The sequence below is a fragment of the Jaculus jaculus genome, chromosome 12 (genome assembly GCF_020740685.1).
Source record: "Jaculus jaculus isolate mJacJac1 chromosome 12, mJacJac1.mat.Y.cur, whole genome shotgun sequence".
In the NCBI taxonomy this organism is placed as follows: Eukaryota; Metazoa; Chordata; class Mammalia; order Rodentia; family Dipodidae; genus Jaculus; species Jaculus jaculus.
The window spans coordinates 77988322-78013961 of record NC_059113.1 but is presented as its reverse complement, the minus strand read 5'-3'; positions in this window follow the sequence as shown (position 1 = coordinate 78013961).

Genomic DNA, 25640 nt, shown 5'->3' with positions numbered 1-25640 from the left:
CAATTAAAGCCTTTGCTTGCAAAGCCTAAGGGCCTTGGATTAATTTCTTAGTACCCACGTAAGCCAGGCGCACAGGGTGGTGCACCTGTCTGGAGTTCATTTGTAGTGGCTAGAGGCCCTGGTGCAACCATTCTCTATATCTCTCACATTAAATGAATAAATCAAAATAAATATTTTTAAAAATATATAAACATATGAAATAGATCTGCCTACTATCACCACAATAAAAATATATACAGGTAGAGTACCTTGATTGCCTCACTATTTGTGAAAGATAGGGTCAGGGAAGTAAGGATAGATTATCTCTTCAGATTTCAAAACATGAGCATTTTCAGAAATTATCTAGTGATGGTATGTTTATCCCATTTGCTGGGACATTATTCCTAGATATGTGTTCAAACAATATCATGGTGACTTTGCATAGCATTGACATTTATGTTTGTGACTTATATAAAGCAGTTTGTTCCTCAAAATGCAGTTAATCCTCATGAAATTAAGCAAAGGTCTAAACAGAGCAAAAGATGATCTTCATGTAAATAGAAGGGATTTTTTAGAATATTATCAAGTTAAACTGAGGCATCTGTTCTTTCCTGGGGCTCTGGTTCCATCCTGAAGGTATCGGATTGTCACATAAATTATATTGCATTAGCAATTATTTAACATCTGCTCCACCTTTCTTTCTATACATATATACATAAATAAATACAACCATACATGTACGTATGTCTGTACACACACACACACACACACACATACACACACACAAACACACTTTCATTTCTCTGGAGAATACTGATAAAACACAAGTTCTAAAAGTTATAGATGTTATTATGAACAAGTACTTTTGTTAATATATTTTCATCCAATTTTTGTTTCTCTTTTTTATTCTATATCCTCTTGTTTTAGGGATAACATAATTTGTTATGACAAGTAACTTCATGTCTATTTGTTGAACTGTTTGTCCTTCCTTAGTCCATGATAGAAAAAAAATCTAGACCAAGTCTTCATTTCCACCTGTCCTGTGATCAGACTTGCTTTGTCAATGTCACCTGAAAAGAATAATAAATGTTTTACTTGTCTTGTTATTCTTTCCCTTTATGGCAGAGTAACTTAAATTATTTCTATATATTCTACAATTTATCCTTTAATTAAAGTAATCATTATCTCAATTTCTAAAATGTCCTGTCCAACATTTATTTGCAATTTTGAAATATTTTTCAACCTAAATTTTTCAAGATAGGGTCTCACTCTAGCCAGATTGACCTGGAACTCACTCTGTAGTCTCAGTCTGGCCTCGAACTCACAGTGATCCTCCTACCTCTGCTTCCAGAATGTTTGGATTAAAGTATTCCCTCCATACCCAGCCTCAATTACATTCTTATGCAACATCTATATCAGGATCTCCATCCAATATGAAATGCAGGTAGAAAATTTCATTTATCTCAAATAAAAGCTTCCAATGTGCTTCACTTCGGATATTTACTACAGACAGGATTAGCTATGGGCAGGAAAACTTCAAAAACTTCCTTGAAAAAAAATCAAGATCTCTGTTACCAAACAAAGGGTAGTCATAATGATTACTGATCTTATTATATGTCTTTCATGGATTGGCGGTTAATACGTCTTGTGTGGCATCAATGACTGTATGAAAGATCTTAGAGATTTTCTTTCAATCATCTCCCTTAAATAAGATATACATTTATTTTAATTACAGAGTAGGTTTCTATATTTACATTGTTTTCCCATTTTTCCATAGATTCTTAGAAGGGTGTTTCTTTGTGTTTGTTAGTTTGCAAATTTGAAATGACTCCTTTTTATTTTATTTGTTTGTTTGTTTTGTTTTTTTAATTTTTTGTTTATTTATTTTTATTTGTTTATTTTAGAGCAACAGACAGAGCAAGAAAGAGGCAGAGAGAGAGAGAGACACAGAGAGAATGGGCACTCCAGGGCCTCCAGCCACTGCTAATGTACACCAGACATGTGTGCCCCCTTGTGCATCTGGAAAACGTGGGTCCTGGGGAGTTGAGCCTCGAACCAGGGTCCTTAGGCTTCACAGGCAAGCGCTTAACCGCTAAGCTATCTCTTGCCCTGTTTTGTTTTTTGTTTTGTTTTGTTTTTTTTTTTTGAGGTAGGGTCTTACTCTAGCCCAGGCTGACCTGGATTTCACTATGTAGTCTCAAGGTGGCCTTGAACTTACCCTTCTACCTCTGCCTCCCAAGTGCTGAGATTATAGGCATATGCCATCATGCCCAACTTGAAATGACTCATTTTTCAAAGTAGGATTAAAAGGGATATTGACAAATTTTAAGAAATTATTATAATTTAATCAAACTATAGTCAACATAAATAAGTGTATTGAATGATTTCATCCTTGGGGTCAACAGAAATATTGGATAAAAAACATTCCTGAATTTAGACTATCATGAGGAGGCAGCTATAACATGCACTGAAGGAGAAACACCCTACCTACCAGTCCTTGTCTTCCAAAGGAAGCATAATCTCAAACAGAGTTAAAGCCAGTACTTAAATATTTCCCATTTCATATGGCTACTTCATAAGCCTTTCTAGATACAATTTTCTTCAAGGCATTGTGTCAAGTTGAGTGATGAATCAAACACCCAATTTAAAATCATCTCAAGGGCTGGAGAGATGGCTTAGTGGTTAAGCGCTTGCCTGTGAAGCCTAAGGACCCCGGTTCGAGGCTCGGTTCCCCAGGTCCCACGTTAGCCAGATGCACAAGGGGCCCACGCATCTGGAGTTTGTTTGCAGAGGCTGGAAGCCCTGGTGCACCCATTCTCTCTCTCTCCCTGTATCTGTCTTTCTCTCTGTGTCTGTCACTCTCAAATAAAATTAAAAAAAAAAAAATAAATAAATCATCTCAAAACCTTCAATATATCCTTACTAATCACACTTTCATCAGACTATCAAAGATAATGAGGTAATTGAGCTTGTAATAGAATTTACTTACTTGCAAGACAAGCAAAAGTTTGAGGATCACTAGACCAAATACTTCATCTTCCAAACAAGAAAATCAAGACTCAGAAGACAAACATAACTCAATTTATAAGTTCAGTAAAAACTGAGAAAACCATGTTTCTTTTTTTTTTCTCCTTCCCTGACTTTATATATTCTTTTTCATTATTAATATGTGAAATAGCTCACTCAGATAACAGGATATAGTTTATTAAACACTGTAGCAGACAGTTTTAGGTCCACTGAGATGAACTTCCAGACAAGGCACAGTTATGGAGGAAGGGATTTATTGAAGCTTATAGATCTAGGGGAAGTTCCATAATGGCAGAAGAATCTGGACTGCCTTCACAGGTCCAAAGAAAGAGAAATACAAGCCAAAAATCAAAAGCCTCACAGCACAGCACACTTAGGAACTCCAGGTAGGCACACTTTGCATATCTTTAGATTGAAATCTCAAATCCACCACCTCACCTTAAGATCTGCCCAGTGATGCTGCCTCCAGACAGGTGGTTGCAGATGCCAACTACAAACTAAGAAAACAGTTAATATATTGGGGACCATGTATTCAAACTACCACATACACTGAACAGGGATCTCATTGCATGATTATGTTTTCTCCAAACAAGAAAGTGTTCTGGAGTTTTATGACTCTTGCAAACTTAATAATTAAAATGTCTTAAAAGCAAAATTGAGCTTTTGCCAATCCAAGTTTTGATTATGTTAATTTAAATTATAAATGTGTTTTTGAGTGTTTTCATCTATTTTTAAGACTTTCTGATTATTATAGTGTAAGAATTTGGAAAGGATAAGTGCACTTCAAACGGGAATACATTGCACAATATTAATGAAATGCTTTACCTCAATATGTTTATCAATAATTCTTTCATAATTCTTTATGGAATTATAACTATAACATGTTAGAGATATACTACTTTAGTTGCTTGTAAATTTACATAGTCTATAATCAGATTTCCTCATTTTTCAAATACAGTTCTTTCATAAATCCCTTTATGTTTCTAGCATAAGAGTATCTTGAACATATAATGAAGAGGATGCATAGTGTCCGAGTTAATTAACACTTAAGAACATTACATTTAATTTCAGCTGGGGCCCTTTTTAGGTATGAGGGGGCGGTTCTTTCCTTAGGATCTGTGTCTATCTGAAAAAGAGAAGCAGATTCTCCAGTGGAGAGTAAAGCTAGCACCAGATATATAGGATAACCCTTAGTTTTTTATAGATTTTTAGTAGGTATAAGCCCTCTTGTAGCCCATGATTGGTGGTAGCTTGATAATAGAGCACAGGCTCATGTTTGGATATGGTTCTGACTTATTTCCCAGCCCCAGCTATGGGTCCCATTCCACTTACCGGATCAGTTAGCCAAATCAAGAGCAGTTGGTTTCCCACCATGGCTGTGCGCCACTATGGCACTTGTGTGAGCATCACAACAGGTTATTTGCTGCTAAGTAGGTTAGACCATGAGTTGCTTGGACAAATATTGGTCATTTTCCCCCAGTCTCCCATGTAGCACCTTCTAGCACTAGACACACTGATTGTCTTGGCAAAACAAGCAAGGGTGCTATTTTCTTGGTGAACCTGGTACCAGCACAAGGATGAAGGAGATCAACACACAGAACAATCAACTCCTACCAAATCAGAGATCCAGAGACACAGAGGCTCCCAACACCTCATCACTGACGCAGACCCAAAATGAACCTAACATGGCTCAGGGAAATTTTGCAGAAGTGGGGGTGGAAAGAATGTGAGAGCCACACATTGAGTCATGATACACAGAAACATTTCCTCCTACCCATAACTGTGGGCTAACTCCACAATGCATGACCCCTATACCTCAATAAAGAGGGGCCAGTGGGTAGGGTAGGACATGGATGAGGCTAACAATGGTACCAACTTGACTGTATTCACTAAGAACAAAACTAATTAATAAAATAAATAAATAAATAATTGTAAAAGCACATTATATTTAATGAATTTTAAATCAAGCTTCTATATGGCATTTGGGAAAACAGAATAAAAATAAAGGAGGACAACGCAATTCTCAAGTATATACAATAACTTTAACATAATGATTTACTTAAATGAAAATTGGCTTCTCTTTTTATTTTGATTTTCCTGGTTATAGCTGTGCAAAGCTTGGTTTTCCAAATTGACAATTAAGAATAATTCAGATTTTGTCCATATTCTTTTTTTCTGGCAGAATCGGGAATTTATCAGACAAGCAAGGTAGAAAGTAAATATATAAAACAATGGACAAGAACTTACAAAAAATGTTTCCAAGAGCGGGAATTTAAGAAAAACTAGAGTCATGTACAAATGACTTTTGTTCCAGCATTTGGGAAGATGAGGAAGTGGTGTGGTGGCTAGTTCCGGGGTGGGGGGTTGTCATATTGAATTGAAGGACAGCCTGGGGCTTAGAGTAAATTATAGGTCACCTTGGGCTACCATGAAACATGTTCTCACCACTGCTCCCCTTCCTGCCCCTCCTCAAAAAAAGGAAAAGAGGGCTGGAGAGATGGTTTAGTGGTTAAGCACTTGCCTGTAAAGCCTAAGGGCCCTGGTTCAAAGCTCAATTCCCCAGGACCCACATTAGCCAGATGCATTAGGAGGCACATGCATCTGGAGTTTGTTTGCTGTGGCTGGAAGCCCTGCCGCACCCATTCTGTCGCTCTCTATCTGCCTCTTTCTCTCTGTCTGTCACTCTCAAATAAATAAATAAATAATTTAAAAGGAAAAGAAAAAAGTCTAAGCTAACACATGAAATAGTAACCATCAACAGCTATGTTGTGTACATTATGATTAGTTTAAAGTTATTTTCATAATTGAAGTATTTTAATTTTCATAAAATTCTTATGATGTTTTGAATGGAAAATGTTCTCCACAGGCTGGGGGATTATTCAACTATTAAAGCCAATTGCTTGTTAAGCTTGCCTCTTGGGTTCAATTTCCCAGCACCCACATAAATTCAGATGCAAGAAATAGAAAATATATAAACTTTCTTTGGTGGCCCTGTTCTGGAAGTTTGTGGAGCCTTTTAGGAGGTAATGCTACATGAAGTATGTCACCAGGAGCAAGTTCTTGAGGTTGTATAACCTGGCACCACTTCTTTTGCTCTATGCCCTCCCTTCTGAGGTGATGATGTAAACCTGATTCCTATTTTCCCATGCTTTCCCCTTCATTGTGAGTCTTCCCCCTCAAAACTATAAGCTGAAATCCTTTCCTTCCATAAGTTCTTTCTGATCAGATATTTTGTGCTAGCAATGAGAATTCAACTGATATTAATCCTATTAACTACTATAAAAAAAGTCAGATCAAAATAAAATAAGGATTGGAGAGATGGCTTACCATTTGAGGCACTTTCCTGTGAAGCCTGAGACCCACGTTTGATTCCCATGTAAGCCAGACAAACTAGGTGTCACAAGTACACAAGTTTGCTCATGTACATAAAGTAGTACATGCATCTGAAGTTGGACTACAGTGGCTAGAGGCCGTGGTGCACCAATTAACTCTCTTCCTCTCTCAATCTCTCTCTCTCTAGACACACACACACACACACACACACACACACACACACACACAAAGAGGCCAGTCTGTTGGTGTTTCCTCACAATAAAAAAAAAAGGAAGAACAATAAGCAGAACAACTCTAGATGAGAGGGCACTCATTCCTATAGGAATGGTACTCTCATATAGGGCGTTCATAAAGTTCCCCAAATTGCAACTACTTAGGTATAGATAACTCCTTGTGGGGACATAAGAAATCAAATCCTCAATTACAATACTATGCAGTATTCAAGTGCAAATACCCTTTGGCATATGGTGAAACTATTAGCAAAATTAAAATTAATCTTAAAAGACTTTCTGATAGGTTGTGGATTGATTGAATATGATGTCAGACAATTAATATATCATTACTATTCATCATTATAAGAAACACACACCCAACTTTATCCAATTTATTTAAGAAACATACAACTCTATTCATGACAATCCAGTTACATTTGATGTGTGATAAAGGAACTTTCTATAAGAAGGAAGAAATTATTTAGTATAACAGAGGAACACAACTTTTCAATGTTATCAACTAGTCCATAGTGCCCACACATGAACACTTGCATGCACATGCACACACACACATACACACACACACTAAGTATTGTATCAATTGTTATTGAAGATTCTTAACTGAATTCATGAAAATACATATATTACTACTGCTGACAAATATATACATTTTATGGGTCACATAAAATATGGGTACACACATATTGTATACCTTGTGTGTAGCTTAGAAACTACTGTATCATGAGCTGCACAGATTGTTCAATAAGTAAAGTGTTATAGTGCACACATGAGAGCTTGAGCTTGGATCTCAAACACCCACATATATGCCAGGAAGGTAGCAGCTTACCAGCAGTCTCAGAACTCAGGAGGTATAGATAGAGGAGCCCGGAGGTAACTGGGATAGCTAGACTAGCCAAATCAGCAAGATCTGGGTTTAAGTAAATGATCATTTCTCAATAAATAAGTGAGAGGACAGTAAGCTAGAAAGGGAGTAGAAAGGGAAGGAGGGGGAAAATAATAGGATGGAATTGTTCATATGTAAGTAGAAGAACAGATTAATGGGGGTGAAAAGGCCTAAATGATGCTAGGGAAAGAGACTGAGTAAAGGAAAGGTGGAGAGAGGGCTCATCAAAATCTAAGAGCATATAAATAAGTCATATAGAATCCTACTTTTTTGGACAATGGAACACACAGGAGCCATAGATTTTAACTAGAAATTTTTCAGTGCCAGGGATGGGACACCTTACAGTGAGTTGTTGGCCAAGGAGGTCTCTGATGCCCTCAAAACATTACTACCTTTGCCAAGGCCCTTGGATTCCCACCAGGTACAGATGGTATGACCTCATTGGTAAAGATTCCACATACTTGAGCTGCAAGGTCACTGAGAAATCCTGATGGAGCTGAGCTGAAAATCTCTTCCATGTAGATCAGCTGACAGAAAGCTGGGAAAAACAAAACAAACAAACAACAACAACAAAAACAACTATGCTGCATGAAGTTCAATGTGATAGAAAGAAATCACTAGTGAAGATACTCAACAGTGGACCCTGCAATCCTCAATTTTGGCCAGCCAGGTCAAATGAGCCAACAGGTGCAATAATGGCATGTCTGTTCTGGGACAAATTGACCACCCTCTAATTTGACTGGAGGCCCTCTCTAGGGGAGGAAATACATCTCTGATACTGAAAACCTACAACAGGTGTAGTCATGAGCCAGAGAGGTGTAAGGTCTGCTGCTGTCTGGCTAAATGTATATAGTATGCTCACCAAACTGCTCAGTAAGCACTTCTCTTAATGTTTATACCCATATATTAATGCTACTCTCACTTTTGGTTATAGAAGCTTCTCTAGATGACAGTGACCTTGGGATGACTCAGAAGGCCTCAACGTGCTGAGAAGTGACAGAGGAGTGCTCAGCACTGAAATATCTCTGTCACACCTTCTAAGGCTCAGGGTCCATTGTGGAAGAGGTGGTGGAAAGAATGTAAGAGCCAAAGGAAAGGTAGGACTCCTTACAATGTGCTCCTCCAGACACAACATGGCCTGGATATCCATGACCTCACAGTGTCTGACACTACCCACACAAGACCATCATAATCAGAGGAAAATATCATGACATCAAAATAAAAGAGAGACTGAATCAGAGGGGGAGGGGATATGATGGAGAGTAGAGTTTCATAGGGTAAAATGGAGGGAAGGAGAAGGGAATTACCATGGGATATTGTTTACAATTATGGAAGTTGTCAATAAAAATAATTTAAAAAAGGAAAAAGTATGCTGTCAACCTCTTAACTCTAGACACACATTCCCACTCATGAACTCACACCTACACAGATAAGTGAGCCTACACACACACACAATCACACACACACACATTAACATTCTGCAACACACAAATAAAAATGTTGGCCATAATTTTAAATGCCTGTAATCCTAGTGACAGGGAGTCTGAGGCAGGTAATCGCTGAAACTCACTGTCTAGCTAGGCTAGCACATCCATTAAGTTCTAAATTCAGTGAGAGATACTGTCTCAGAGAAAATTTTGAAGAACAATAGAAATATATATATACACAATGTATACCATTGGCCTCCTCATACATCTGAACAAAAGTTCACATGCACTCACACAAACACATGCAACCTTGTACATACACACATACATACTCACAGTACACACATATGCAGCTACAAAAACCAAACCCCAATTCTCTACCAGTTTATTGTTAACAGACCTGTAATTTCAAAAATATTCTTTTATGAAAGGGCACAGTTAATGAGATAATTGGCCACATTTTAACATAATGTCTTTTTTATGACATAACTAGATTACACATCACTATTTATTAGAGCAGAATAGCTATTTTCTTATGATTAGCTATAATTTATTCGATTATTTTCACTGGCATGCCAAATATAATCTGGCAAAAATAAAAACAATCTTAGAGACATTGTAATAATAAGAAAAGATATCTTTGTATACATGTAAGACATTGTACTTGCATGTATATATGTGTGTATGATCAACTTATGTTAATTTAAGCTTAATTTTATATAATTGCAATGAGATTTCACACTTTTCAATACTGACATGGTCTGCCTCATAAAGTTTAATTTTTATCATAGTTAGAATAACAATAATAATATCAATCTCTGATTTCTTTTTCTTTCATTCTGAATATAAATTATATGCATATATATAAGTTTATATATATATATATATATTTCACTCATAGTTTAACCATACTTTAATTGAAAATTTGTTTTTTAAATCTTATTAATATTATTTTTATTATTATTATTAACAACATATTTTGTATGGATACACCATGTATTACTACCCTCTATTCTCTCATCTCTGCCCCCATTCCATTGAAGATTCTCCTTAGTGTGGTTGCAGGTGTTCCCTATGGGCTTTTGGTTTATGCATTGTTGGAGCAGTAGTCAGTTATTATGTGGGGGTTGGGGGGATGCCTCTGGGCACGATGCCTCAAACTGTGGCTCTTACAGTGTTTCTGCCCCCTCTTCTGCAAAATTCTCTGAGCCATAGTGGGTGAGTTTTTAGTCTACTTTAGTGATGAGCTCTTAAGAGCCTCTGGAACTATGCTTTGGAAAGTGTTGAGTATCCTTAGCGTCTGTTTCCTTCACCCTGGTGCTGATTGTCAGGTTCACCATGGAAGCAACACACTTGCTCATCTCCCCTTTCCACTGTTGTTTTAGCTGCAGCTTTGCTGAAGTGCAGGGGTGGTTTATCTCTTCAATTCCCACTACCTTCTGAAAAATAAGAAAAGATTCTCCAAGGGAGAGCAAACTCATTGTAGTTTAAATGGGATAAGCACTATTAATTTAAGAAGAATTTGATGTATGTAACCCCTCTTTTAGCCAAAGACTAGTGGTAGCTTGACACTGAAGAGCATGATCTTTGACTCTATAGGATTCTGACCTGGTTCCCAATTCCAGATATGGGTTCCTTTACACTCGGTGTATCTCTTAGTGAACCAGAAAGCTATTGGTTACTCACCAAGGCTGTGTGCTACTATTTCACTGGTGTGTACATCCTGTCAGGGTGTTTGCTTCTGAGTAGCTTAGGCCTCTGGTTGCTCAGACCATTGTTAGGCACTTTCCCGCAGTAGCTCATGTAGCAGTTTCCAGTACTATACATGCTAACTCTCTGGGGACTCATATTCTTTCTGTATTGTCATCATATGGTGTTTTCAGCAATAGGGTCTTACATTTTGCCTCAGGAGGATAATCAAGTGTTTTGATAGAGTGGGAAAAAAAATCTCTAAATGAGTCTACAAACTGGTCTTAACTTGTTCGTGTATTCAATAACTCTTGATTTCAAATACTTAGCAGGTGTTTAAATTTGAAATAGAGGATTGCAAAAAATATAAAACAAATGCCAATAGCCTAAAAGTGTTTTCAACTTTTAAGGACAAGTCAAGATTTAGAATAAAAAATCTTATCATGTTTATGAACTCTAACAGGTGATAAAAATGCCACACCACTCTAATTAAGTTCATAATTAAGTTTAATTTAAAATTAAAAGTCTAAAGAGAATTTTTATTAGAAAGTGTGTATAGTTTATATAGCAACTAAGTATCAAACTGCATGGTATTTTTTGTTGTTGTTCTGCTCACTGTTATTATGTCTCACATTTTCAAGATAAACCAACCAATGCTATTTTTTAATTTATTATCATGGAAAATCTGTCAAAACACAAAGAATGGAAGTACTCTTTGAATCATATTTTTCTCACAAAACATATGAGCTATTCAACAATTAAAAGATAAAATACTTAGAGAAAAGATGAAAGATGAAACTTAGAGAGCACGTTAGTATGTCAACCCAATATATGTTATAGTGTTTAACAGTATAAACCGATATCTGAGCAGCCACATTTGCCAATTGTTGTATCCTCTAGAAAATTAAATTATTGAACAAATAAAGGCATTTTTTTCAACCTATTGCACCATGAATAAAACTATTAACTATTGTCAGAATAGGAATTACTCTGTACTCATGTGGATTATCCATACCTCTAACAATGGTTGGTCAATGGTCACTTAGCAGTTTGGACAGTTGACTTTTCCTCTACAGCAAAAAAAAAAATATGTATATATATCATACATAAGGTGGACTTCTGGTTAAGATGGCAGTGTAGGTACCACGCCAAAGCAGCCTGGGGGGTAAAAGACCAAACAAAACCCAGCAAAATACACACTTTCACTAAAAAGTGAGGTGTATAGGAAATTGAAGCAGCAGCAGAGAAATAGAAGAGATCCAGAGCATCCAGAGCCCACACAGGCCAGCAAAAGTGGTCCTGGTAGCTCTGCCAACCACGGTGGCAGCGGCGCAAACCAGAAAGCCACCAGACTCGGCTCCAGCAGCAGGAAAAGCCAGGTGCGGGGAGCTTCCCCTCACACCAGCGCTCTCCGCAACTCAGGAAACATGAAGGGAGAACGGCAGTGATCAATGGAGGAGCAGACTGGGAGGTAGAAGAACACGTGGAGCAGCGAGAGAACCAGAGCAGCTGCGGCTCCCTCCCCTCCCCCACCACCTGAGCCCAGCTCCAGCGAACAGAACAGCGGTCCTGGGACCTGGCCATGCCAACTTAGGCTGACAGCAGGACCCAAGCAGGAGCAGAGTCCGGTAGCAACATCAGTGACTCGGGTACCGGTAACAGGGGCCCCAACAGCAGCAGACCCAGTAGCGGCAGCAGCGGCAGACCTAGCAGCAGTAGCTTCAGTGGCAGCAGTGGCAGTGGACCCAGCAGCAGCAGCTTCAGCAGCAGCAGTGTCTCCAGAGGTGGTAGCTACAGCAGCAGCAGGAGCAACAGAGGCAGCAGCAGTGGTGGGCCCAGCAGCAGCAGCTTCAGATAGTGACAGAACCAGCAGAGGCAGCTTTAGCAGCAGCAGTTCCAGCACCGGGGTGCTGATCTGCAGAGCCACAGTTGCCAGGCTCGGTTTGCCCTGCAGGAAAAGTCAGTGCCCAGCTCCAGAAATCAGAACAGCAGCCCGAAGACCAGGGATCAACTTGACTGAAACCAAAATCATCCAAGGTAACTGGGATTGCACCAGGGAAGGGTCTCACTTGGTCACAAGCTGACTTGGATCCCTCAACAGAGCAGAAATATTAACCTCTTTGTTGATAGAGGATCTGGTTGTTATAATAACTACTCTGGCAAACATACGTGGGGCTGTTTTTGTTTGATTGGGTACACTGTTTAGTTAACTTTTAGAATCTACATGTATTTTATTCCACTCAGCCTACTTGAATACTCCCATTGCAGGGAAACTCAACCCCTAGGAGCACCTTTGTAGATACTCTGAGAGTCTTAAGAGCCACACCTACCACCTTATGCTCCTACCCTGAAAATATATAACATCTAATCAATTGATACAGCTAAGAATGCCCCGTTATCTAGAAAATCCAAGCATTAACTTAATCCAAGATGCAAAAATATATACATTATAACACAAGAAACACTGCAAAGCAAGACGATATAAATCCACCTAAAAGAATTAATGCATCAGAAATGACCTCCAGTGAGAACAAGTTAGAGGAAATGCCTGACAAAGATTGCAAAAGAAGGCTGGAGAGATGGCTCAGCAGTTAAGCGCTTGCCTATGAAGCCTAAGGACCCCGGTTCGAGGCTCAGTACCCCAGGTCCCACGTTAGCCAGATGCACAAGGGGGCGCACATGTCTGGAGTTTGTTTGCAGAGGCTGGAAGCCCTGGTGCGCCCATTCTCTCTCTCTCCCTGTATCTGTCTTTCTCTCAGTGTCTGTCGCTCTCAAATAAATAAATAATTTTTTTTTAAAAAAAAGGGTTCGTTTTCCTGAGGTGAACACTGCCCTTGTTCCCTCTTAAAAAAAATAAAAATCAAAAGAATTATTGTAAATATGTTCAAAGAAGTCAGAGAACAAATCAAAGGAGCCAAAGAGGAACTTAAAGAGGAAATCAGAGGAATCAAAGAAGATGCAGGCACCAATTTCATGAAATAAAGAAGGCAATACAAGACATAAATATGGAAATAGAAATAATAAAGAAAAACCAGTCACAATTACTAGCAATGAAGAACACAGTTAATGAAATAAAAATCTCTGTAGAAAATCTCACCAGTAGAATGGATGAAGGAGAGGACAGAATATCTAAGCTAGAAGACCAGGTGGCAGATCTAATACAGTCCAACAAAGAGAAAGACAAACTTATAGAAAAGTATGAGTGGGAATTTCAAGATATTTGGGACACTATGAAAAGATCCAATATAAGAATTCAGGGCATAGTGGAAGGAGAAGAAATTCACTCCAAAGGCATAGTTGGCATCTTCAACAAAATCATAGAAGAAAATTTCCCCCAAATTGGGAAAGAAGTGCCAATGCAGATACAGGAAGCCTTTAAAACCCCAGCCAGACAAAACTTGGAAAGAACCTCTCCTCGCCATATTATAATCAAACTTCCAAGCACACACACCAAAGAAAAAATATTGAAAGCAGTTAGAAAGAAAAATCAAGTTACCTACAAAAGCAAGCCCATCAGGATTACAGCAGATTATTCAACACAAACTTTTAAAGCCAGAAGGGCTTGGAGTGATATATTCCAAGTTCTGAAAGATAATAACTGTCAACCAAGGTTACTTTATCCTGCATAGTTATCCATTCAAATAGACAGAGAAATAAGGACATTCCATTACAAAACAGATTAACGGAGTATTTGAAGACAAAAACAGCTATACAGAAAATACTTGTTAGAATCCTCCATGCTGAAGAAAAAGAAGAGCACACGTATAAGGAACCTAGAAAAAAACCAATACTCAAATACTAGTTAACACAAGACAGCACAGGTAGAACCTAACCACACACACAAAAAAAAATGGCAAACATGAATACACACCTTTCAATAATATCTCTTAATATCAACAGCCTCAATGCCCCAACCAAAAGACACAGGTTTGCAGACTGGGTAAAAAAGCAGGATCCTAAAATTTGTTGTCTCCAAGAAACTAACCTTGCTACAAAGGATAGACATTATCTTTGGGTGAAAGGATGGAAGACAGTGTTTCAAGAAAATGGGCTTAGAGAACAAGCAGGGGATGCTATCCTAATATGTGACAAGGTAGAATTTATTCCAGTGTTAGTCAAAAAAGACAAATAAGGTCACTTTATATTGATTAAGGGCATGCACCAACAGGAGGACATTACAATCCTAAGCATATATGCACCTAACATGGGGGCTGCAAAATTCATCAAACAAACACTATTAGAACTAAGGTCATAGATAACACCAAACACAGTGGTGGTGGGTGACTTTTACACCCCACTCTCATCAATTGACAGGTCATCCCAGGAAAAAATAAACAGAGAGGCATCTGGACTAATTGAGGTCATAGAAGGAATAGACCTAACAGATATATACAGGACATTTCATCCAAAGGCTGCAGAATATACATTCTTTTCAGCAGCACATGGAACATTCTCTAAAATAGACCATATATTAGGACACAAAGCAAATCTTAACAAATTCATGAAAATTTAAATAATTCCTTGCATTCTATCTGACCACAATGGAATTAAACTACAAATCAGTAGCAAGAAAGGATATAGAGCATACACAAAATCACGGAAACTAAACAATACACTACTAAATGATGAATGGTCAATAAAGAAATCAAGAAAGAAATCATAAAAATTATAGGGTCAAATGATAATTAAAATACAACATGTCAAAATCTCTAGGACACAATGAAGGCAGTTCTCAGAGGTAAATTTATAACCTTAAGTGCCTATATTAAGAAATTAGAAAGGTCGCAAGTAAATGACCTAATGCTTCACCTAAAAGCCATGAAAAAAGAAGAACAAGGCAAATAAAAAATCCGTAGGCAAGAAGAAATAATTAAGATTAGGGCAGAAATTAATGAAATAGAAACAAAAGAAACAATCCAAAGAATTAATAAAACAAAGAGTTGTTTTTTTGAGAGGATAAACAAGATTGATAAACCCTTAGAAAATCTGACCAAAAGAAAGAGAGAAGAGACACAAATTAATAAAACCAGAGATGAAAAAGGTAACATCACAACAGATGCCAGAGAAATTCAAAAAATCATTAGGGACATACTATAAAAGCATATACTCCACAAAGTATGAAAATCTTAAAGAAATGGATGCTTTCCTTGATTTATATGAACTACCTAAATTAAATCAAAATGAGATTAATCACTTAAACAGACCTATAACAAACATGGAGATCTGAACAGTTATCAATAATCTCCCAACTAAAAAAAGTCCAGGCCCAGATGGATTCACTGCTGAATTTTATCAGACCTTTAAGAGCTAACGCCATTGCTTCCTAAGCTCTTCCAGGAAATAGAAAAAGAAGGAATTCTACCATACTCCTTTTATGAGGCCAGCATCACCCTGATACCAAAACCAGGCAAAGATAGAACAAAAAAAAGGAAATTACAGACCAATCTCCCTCATGAACATAGATGCAAAAATTCTCAACAAAATATTGGCAAACAGAATACAAGAGTATATCAAAAAGATTATTTACCCTGACTGAGTAGGCTTTATTCCAGATATGCAGGGATGGTTCAATATACATAAATCTATAAATGTAATACATTATATAAATGGGTTGAAGGACAAAAATCACATGATCATCTCATTGGATGCAGAGAAAGCATTTGACAAAATCCAACATTCCTTCATGATAAAAGTCCTACAGAGACTGGGAATAGAAGGAACATATCTCAATATAATAAAGCTATTTATGACAAGCCTACAGTCAACATATTACTAAATGGGGAAAAACTGGAAGCTTTTCCACTAAAATCAAGAACAAGACAAGGGTGTCCACTGTCCCCACTTTTATTTATATAGTTTTGGAAGTCTTAGCCATACCAATAAGGCAAGAAACACACATAAAAGGGATACAAATTGGAAAGGAAGAGATCAAGTTATCATTATTTGAAGATGACCTGATTCTATACATAAAGGACCCTAAAAACTCTATTAGCAAACTGTTAGAGCTAATCAAAACCTACAAGCCATGTAGCAGGAAACAAAATAAATACAGAGAAATAAGTAGCCTTCATATATGCTAATAACAAACACACAGAGGATGAAATCAGAGAATCGGTCCCATTAACAATTGTATCAAAAATATAAAGTACCTTGGAATAAACCTAACCAAGGAAGCAAAGAATCTCTACGATTAAATAACTCAAGTGAGAAATTGCAGAAGACACCAGAAAGTGGAGAAACATCCCCTATTCCTGGATTGGAAGAATCAATATTGTGAACATGGCAATTTTACCAAAAGCAATCTACATGTTTAATGCAATCCCTATCAAAATTCGAAAAGCATTCTTCATGGAAATAGAAAAAACAATCCAAAAATTCATTTGGAATCACAAAAAACCTAGAATATCTAAAATAATACTGAGCAACAAAAATAAGGCTGGTGGTATCACCATACCTGATTTTATCCTATAGTACAGAGCCATAGTAACAAAAACAGCATGGTACTGGCACAAAAACAGACATGCAGATCAGTGGAACAGAATAGATGACCCAGATGTAAGTCCAAGTAGCTATAGCCACCTGATATTCGATAAAAATGCCAAAAATACTCATTTGCGAAAAGACAGCCTCTTCAGCAAATGGTGATGGGAAAACTGGACATATATCTGCAGAAGGATGAAAATAGATTCTTCTCTCTTGCCATGCACAAGAATTAAGTCCAAATGGATTAAAGACCTTAACATCAGACTGGAAACTCTGAAACTGCTAGAGGAAAAAGTAGGGGAAACCCTCCAACATATTGGTCTTGGCAAAGACTTTCTGAATACAACTCCAATTGGTCAGTCAATAAAACCACAGATCAATCGCTGGGACCTCATGAAATTACAAAGCAAAGAGGTAACCTACACAATGGTAAAAAAATCTTTGCCAGCTATATATCTGATAGAGGATTAATATCTAGGATACACAAAGAACTCAAAAAGTTAAATAATAAGGAATCAAACAAGCCAATCAAAAAAGGGGCTATGGAGCTAAATAGAGCATTCTCAAAGGAAGAAATGCGAATGGCATATAAGCATCTAAAAAAATGTTCTAAATCCCTAGTCATCAGGGAAATGCAGATTAAATCTACGCTGAAATTCCATCTCACTCCTGTCGGATTGGCCACCATCATGAAAACAAATGATGATAAATGCTGGTGGGGATGTGGAAAAAGAGGAACCCTTCTACATTGCTGGTGGGAATGCAATCTGGTCCAGCCATTGTGGAAATCAGTGTGGAACTTCCTAAAACAGCTAAAGATTGATCTACCTTATGACCCAGCTATTGCACTCCTAGGCATATATCCGAAGGACTCATCTCATTTCCTTAGAAGTACATGCTCAACCATATTTATTGCTGCTCAATTTATAATAGCTGGGAAATGGAACCAGCCTAGATGTCCCTCAACTGATGAGTGGATAATGAAAATGTGGCACATTTATGCAATGGAGTTCTACTCAGGGGTAAAGAAAAATGAATTTATGAAATTTGCAGAAAAATGGATGGACCTGGAAAGGATTATACTATGTGATGTAACCCAGGCCCAGAAAGCCAAGTGCCACATGTTCTGTCTCATATGTGGATCCTAGCTACAGGTGATTGGGCTTCTGCGTGAGAAGGAAAATACTTAGTAGCAGAGGCAAGTAAGTAAGTTAAAAAGGAGATATAAAGGGAAGAGAAAGGAAGGGAGGAGGGTACTTAATAGGTTGATATTATATATATGTAAGTACAATGATTGTAATGGGGAGGTAATATGATGGAGAATGGAATTTCAAAGGGGAAAGTGTCAGGGGGTGGGAGGGATTTACCATGGGATATATATTTTTTTATTATCCTGGAAAATGTTAATTAAAATTAAAAAATTAAAAAAATAAATTATAAAAAAGCAAATATGATTCTGAACATGGAGAAGGTCATGGCAAAAACTTCATGTTATAGAAATGTAATAATGAAAAATGAGTATGAGAATAGACTTAATCCAATGAGAAGGAGATAAGAACTATGTATTTGACCTTCAGCAAATATACAAATATATTCTATGTAAATTTCATAAATACCTAAATATTTAGAATAAACAAAAACCACTAAGTATTTAGTTTATTAAATCTCATATTCTAATTTACTTTGGGGTAGAAAGGTGTAAAGTCAAGGAAATGCTTATAGATATATGCAGGTATAATTATATAGAATTACTAGAGAAAGAACTACATTTAGCATAAAAATGAGTGTTTTCTTCATGAACCTTCATAATCAACTCTCATGCAGGCAATGGGATTAGAAATGAAGTCATTAGAGAATTTTGGATGACTAACTGTATAACTAAGCTTATATCAGTATGTCATGTAGGAAGATGCTTTCAGACAAAAGATGAACAGAAACAAGATGAACAAAACAAGTCAGACTGCAAAAGACAAGTTGAAAGAACTGTGGCTTTCATTTGTAGAAAGGAGAGTATAAGAAGTTTTCAATGTCTCAGTATTTTTAAAACAAGAGTCTAAGAAGTAAGACATAAATAAGTACCAGGAGTTGGACATGGTGGTGCATATCTTTAATCCCAGCCCTAGGGAGGCAGAGGTAGGAGGATTGCCTTGAGTTCAAGGCCACTCTGATTCTACATAAAGAATTCCATGTCATCCTTGGCTAGAGCAAAACACTACCTCTAAAAACCAAAATTAAAAAAAAAAAAACCACAATAAATAAATAAATAAATAAATAAATAAATAAATAAATAAATAAATAAATAAATAAATACCAGGATAAAATGGCCTATAGAACAGTTTGGCAAAACTTTTAATTTTTGTAGAAAAGATATAATTCAGTGTTTGTGATGTTACATTTAATATCCCAATTAATCATTTTAGCGAAGTGTTAAATAAGTCCCAGAAACCGGGATAGAGTTATACAAAGTTGTATATTGGGGAGTTATCACACAATGGACTTATGTACGATAAAGTCATAGAACCTACCAAACCAGATATCCAGAGACACAGAGGCTCCCAAGACCTCATCACTGAAGCAGACCTAATACAAACCCAACCAGGATCAGGGAAATTTGTGGAAGAGGGGTGGAAAGAGTGTCAGAGCCACATGCTGGGGTCATGATACACAGAGACATTTTCTCGTACCCCAAACTGATGGCTAACCCCACAATTCACGACCCACATACCCCAGCAAGGAGGGTTCCTGTCAAGGGGGAAGGACAGGGAAGAGGTAACAATGGTACCAACTTGATTGTATTCACTGAGTACAAAAATAAAAAAAAAAAAGATAATAGGAAAGATTTCACTGAAAACTGCAATACACTGACTGCATCTTTAGGCAAAAAGGAAGGCTGAACAATCAAGGATATGAATAGGGAACAAAAAGAATGTATTAGTTAATATGTGACTTATAAAGACTATAATCACTAGTTTGTATAGGGTTTTTCTTCAAATTGTTACCTCTCCACACCTTTGAAGCACTGGTGGTTGGTACCTATGTAGCTTTGACATATCTCTGTCATGTGGAATTTTTTCCACACATGAAATTTTTAGTTTTGAGTTGGGTTAGTTTTGAGTTGGTTATGCATTCTAACACTTTAGCACTGTAAAATGTTGCCAGCACACCTTGAAATATTTTATGTACTTCAACACAAAACTTGACTAGTTCTCTAAGAAATCCTGATAATCCACATATTTTAAACTCAAAAAAATATATAATTTTTCTCACTGAATATTTTTCTCTGGGGCAATAGATGCCTTGCTTTCTACATGAAGCTGCAATTAAAGAAGACTACTCATCACAAGTAAACAAACTCTTCCAACATTAAATAGAAAAAAAATATAGATATAGCACAAATTTAAATAGGTCCCTTTAAGGCTAGATAATATTATAAATGCCTTGCCAATGTTATCTTCTTGAACTCTGACAAGATCCCTATTGTTTAGGGCAATGGGTTCCCTTTTAAGTATTCAATCTCCCATAACCTATAACACAACAGCAAAAGGTTGTCGATTATCATTGCCACCATATTGGTACTAGAAGAAATTGAATTCCATGCTCACATATGCCTAGAACTTAAACTCGAATATTCTAGATTCTCCAAAACAAGTTATTTTTTATTTTATTTATTGATTGATTATTTATTTATTTGCATCTGTAAGTGTGTGTGTAAGGGTCCATCAGGTTTCTGGCCACAGCAAACTGATGCTAGCTGATTGATCACTTTTTGTGCATTTAGCTCACATGGGTAACTTGGGAATTGACTCCTGGCCAGGGTGCTTTGTAAGCCAGTGCCTTTTACCACTGAGACATCTCCTCAGTTCCCCAAATTCTAATTACTAATATTGATCTTCTTGACTATATTTACACTGGGAAAATAAAATTATACTGTTATTTCTTCTGCAAAGTAATTGAATTCAACTACTATTAATAGTGCATCCTAAATTTTAAATGCTACAATTCTATGGTTTTCTCAATTACCCTGGCAATGTTATATGGCTTTAAATTTGTATTATCTTTACACCTGGTAGATACATATAGAAAAAGACATCATATGGAACCAACTTTTCTTCACATGTCTCTCTGCATGTTTCTACCACCAATATAACTCATTTCTTTTTCTAATGATTGTAGTGAATGTAGTAATTCTAGTATAATGACTAAGCCAATAAAGGAGTGCAAAGTCACTGAAAGACTCAAGATGTTAATAGACAAGGTACTTCTAAACTCATTTTGAAAATTCTACATGGTATAAGATATATGGTTTATGGCGGTTTTCATATTATGGCCAACTTCATATTTTTTCATCTTAAAGCTAAATATCGTAACAAATTCAAGAAGTATAAAAGTAGTAGAATAAGTTAGAAAAGCAGCAGATAGAAAATATTTCTCTGATTATACTTATTTATAGTACGTGTGGAAATGCAATACTCAGAGGAGAAACAAATGTTGCTTTCTAAGCAACAGAAATTTACATAGAGTAATTGATTTTGATTCTAATCCAATTTTAGCAGCATATTTTCAGTATAATTTATGACTGCTTCTTTTGGAAATACTCATTGTATTTTTAAAGGTAGATTGGTAAAGATCGGTCTAATTCTCTGTTTAACTTATCTACTGCTTGAGCTTTAATTGACTTTATCCATCAAAGTCACATTTCATTTGGAGAGTTCATGTCAGAATCAAGCACTTAGCAACAACGAAGAGAGAATCTTAAATTAACTAACAATAGTAGCTTAGGACAAAAAGTCTGTATTTATAGCCTTCTTAGAACATTAAAAATGTTTAATGAATGAGGTTCAAATATTGGGTAAAAGTAGCCTTACCATAAAGTTAAGACATAGAATAGAGATTTCTGAAATTAATAAATGTAGATGCCCTCACTTTGTCAATTTATAGCATAGTCATATGTCATATGTAGATGAAAGGAATTCTATAACTGGCCTATGTTCTGTCTGATATGGTTTATCTGCCATACTTAACACAAATTAATGCTGACATAACTTCTGTGTGATCAGAATACAAAGTTTTTCCATTTCATAGTTTAATTTTTTTTATTTGAAAGCAGAGAAAGAATAAGAAACACAGGGGGAGAGAGAGAAAGAGAGAGAGAGAGAGAGAGCATGGGCATGCCAAGGATTCTTGCCACTGCAAATGAAGACCAGATGCATGCGCTACTTTGTGCATCTGGCTTTGCATAATACATGGGAATCAAACATTGAGCTGGCAGGTTTTACCTAAGTAAGCACCTTTAACCACTGAACTGTCTCCCCAGCCCTCCCCTTTGCTAGTTTTAACAAGAGTGCTAAAGAATGAAGGAAATGGGCTGGAGAGATAGTTTAATGGTTAAGACACTTACGTGGAAAGCATAATGACCTGGGTTTGATTTCCTAGTACCCAATAAAGCCAGATGTACAAAATGACCCATGCACTTGGAGTCTGTTTTGCAGTGGCTAGAGGCCCTGGCACATCCGTATTCATTCTCTCTCTGCCCCCTCCCTCTTCCTCTTTCTCTGTGCACATAAATAAATAAAAGCATTTTTAAAAGAGTAGAGGAGGGCTAGAGGGATTGCTTAGTGGTTAAGGCATTTGCCTGCAAAGCCAAAGGACCCAGGTTCAACTCCCCAGGACCCACCTTAGCCAGATGTACTACACGGCATATGTGTCTGGAGCTCCTGTGCAGTGACTGGGGGCCCTGGCCTGCCCATTTTCTCTACTTCTCTCTCTCTCGCCTTCTTTCTCTGTCAAATAAATAAATATTATTTTTAAAAATAATGGAGGAACTAAAAGAAGGAAAATATACATGTGTCTATATCTTCTGAGGAATTACATTGTCTATGGCTAGTGGGGTTATTTAAATGATTTTAGAATGAAGAATTGAGATAAAAATACTTGACATAGCAAAATAGTCATATTGGTCATGTGAGCCATGAAGTAAGATCTGTTCTAGAAAGAAACGGAAGCCTCCACCTTAGAAAATAATGTACTATAACAGTTTACATCCCAGGAGACCATCAGTGGTCTGTGTAAATATCCAGGACTTGAGAAATGTAAACGTGATGATAACTAGTGCTCCTTTAACTTGTCTGCTTGTTCTATACAGAAGAGAGAGGAATTAGACTTCACACTGTGATTATAATCACTGCTTTGGATGTGCACTCTGGCTGTGTGTGTGTGTGTGTGTGTGTTCACTCATGCATAATTTGCTATACAGTTATCAACATTGCTAAGACATTGCTTTATTTATCGCTTTTTTTTTAAATGGATTTTTTAAAAATTTTATTTATTTATTTGAGAGAGACAGACACAGAGAGAAAGACAGATAGAGGGAGAGAGAGAGAATGGGCGCGCCAGGGCTTCCAGCCTCTGCAAATGAACTCCAGAGGTGTGCACCCCCTTGTGCATCTGGCTAACGTGGGACCTGGGGAACCGAGCCTCGAACCGGGGTCCTTAGGCTTCACAGGCAAGCACTTAACCGCTAAGCCATCTCTCCAGCCCTATTTATCTCTTAATAAGAACTTTTTGAAATGTTTTGCTATCAGCTGGTCATCGCCAACAACATACCTACACTGTCTTTCATTTGATTCACACACCATCTTTATGTTGTGATCTTGCCTGCATGGAATCAATCACATTTCCTTTCCAGAAGATCTCAAACTAGTGTATGGATGGTTTCCTGCCATTGAACTTTGTAAGAAAGAAGCAATGTTGTACATATGTAAGGGAATTATGACAAGAAAATTCCATAAAATTCCTGCCCCCTTGTGGAGTTTGGAACAAAAGCAAGCATGTACCTCATCTGGATATGCAACCCTTACCGAACCACCAATATCTCAAAAGGCCACAGTTTTAATAGTTGCCAAATGAAAAAGGGTACTCATAAAATTCAAAATCCTATTAAAGTTAACCTGAAACTTGGTTTTTCATACAGTTCTTACAGTGTTCAAATTATAGGTGGCAGATATAAATGTTCATGGAATGTCCTTATAAGTGAATTAAAGAACAGACCTTATCAAATTTCATCAGCACAATGCCAGTCTATTTACAGTTTTTATACATTTAGAAACAGCCTATGGCATTCTACTGGACTCCAACAGAAAGCAAATATTTTACTATAAACCCTGAAGTACCCAGAAGCCATTATAAATTTACGTTCATGTCAAAAATGTGTTATATGTGAGGTAGAAGGATCACGGAGAGTTCAAGGCCACCCTAAGACTACATAGTGAATTCCAGGTCAGCCTGAGCTAGAGTGAGACCCTGCCTCGAAGAAAAAAAAAAATGTTATATGCCATTGCCTCCATATTCAAATAGAATTCATGAGCTATCATAGACTCATGGAGGATTCTCCAGTGTCAGTAATTATAGAAAGAAAATACTCAGGTTTGATTTACAAGATGATCTTCTAAACATGTTTTTTGTTTTTGTTTTTGTTTTCTAATTGCATGACTGTAGGACTACTCTAAGGTTTGGTAATCACAGGAAGGACAGTAGTGAAGAGATATGACCTTAGTGGGTGGAGCTTCACAGAACCAGCTTGACTCATGAATTGTAGCTAGTGACTCGGCAGCATTACCAAGGACTTCAAAGGAACACAACGGAATAACTGGAGACAAGTTAGTCTAGGGGAACAGATTTGAAAAGATACTTCACATACTGTTAAAATATTTGTTTACCCTAGTATGTGCACCAAAGAATGTTACCTATCCCATCATCTGTCATGATAGAAATATAAAATGCCCTTTCTACTGCAGCTGGGCAAAAGTTTATAGGAAATGTGTCATTCAAGATGAAATATGATGTACATTAGTGAACATATTTGTACATATTGGAATCAAGATGAAATTTTGTCTAATTTTTCTCATTGTTATCCTTTGAAGCCCACTGGTGAATATTTGTCTATAGTTGCCACAATTTTGATACTTGCTTATCTTGTGGTCTTCCAAAAGGGTGAAAGCTTGTATTTCAGAGAAAAAAAGTGGATTCATTAAACTGAGAGCTGAACGTACCACTTGGATACTGTGGTGAATTCCCATGTATGGATATACACATATATAAAACACTAAATATATAAGTAAGCACTAAATGCTAATTACACAAGAGTGAATGAATATACTCATATATGGTTAATTTTCTGAGAGCACTGAACACCATACCATATAACTAATTTTATAAAATCGTTATTTGTTGGAAGCCTATCAATACAATAGATATCTAACATATTCTTTTATTTTCTAAATCAGGATCTTACTTTAGCCCAGTCTGACCTGGAACTCATTTTGTAGCCCCAAAGCTCATAGAATCCTTTTACCTTGGCCTCTGGAGTGCTAGGATTAAAAGCATGCACTTCAATGCCTGGAAGGACTACCATCAATGCTTTACATCTTTAATTTTCTCTATTCTAAACTTAAAAGGTTGGTATTTTTAATTTTCTCAGTTTTTAAATGAAGAAGTGAGGGATACAGAATTGAACCTACTTACATTCCTGGGGTAAATACAGACCAGAGACAAGAATGAAATTCATATAACTTAGTTTCACCATCTACT